The following is a 374-nucleotide window of genomic DNA, read 5'->3' on the forward strand; positions in this document are numbered from 1 at the left end:
GTGTGATGATGTCAGTGATGACTGCAGTAATACGTGTGATGCAGTAATATGTATGATGATGTCAGTGATGATCGCAGTAATATGTGTGATGGTGTCAGTGATGACTGCAGTAATATGTGTGATGATGTCAGTGATGACTGCAGTAATACGTGTGATGGTGTCAGTGATGACTGCAGTAATATGTGTGATGGGGTCAGTGATGAGTGCAGTAATATGTGTGATGGGGTCAGTGATGACTGCAGTAATACGTGTGATGGTGTCAGTGATGAGTGCAGTAATATGTGTGATGATGTCAGTGATGACTGCAGTAATATGTGTGATGGTGTCAGTGATGATTGCAGTAATACGTGTGATGATGTCAGTGATGAGTGCAG

Source organism: Hyla sarda, chromosome 10, assembly GCF_029499605.1.
Source record: "Hyla sarda isolate aHylSar1 chromosome 10, aHylSar1.hap1, whole genome shotgun sequence".
NCBI classification, from domain to species: Eukaryota; Metazoa; Chordata; class Amphibia; order Anura; family Hylidae; genus Hyla; species Hyla sarda.